Genomic DNA, 229 nt, shown 5'->3' on the forward strand with positions numbered 1-229 from the left:
GAATGAGAATCGATCGATGTTGATACTGGAGTATTGATCGATGGTAGACGTTTGTCTGTGGAATTAGGGTTTTTGGATCGAATGCTCTTCCTTGATGTTCCTTCTGAGTTGTTTGTGGGAGCATTCATATTTTCTGCTATGGTGTCGTGAGAAGTAATCTGGGGTGCAAAACTCCTTATATAGGTATTGGTAAACCTACTTGGAATTGGAATATTCCCTTTTTCCTTTT

This window comes from Brassica oleracea, chromosome C2 (genome assembly GCF_000695525.1).
Source record: "Brassica oleracea var. oleracea cultivar TO1000 chromosome C2, BOL, whole genome shotgun sequence".
Classification (NCBI taxonomy): domain Eukaryota; kingdom Viridiplantae; phylum Streptophyta; class Magnoliopsida; order Brassicales; family Brassicaceae; genus Brassica; species Brassica oleracea.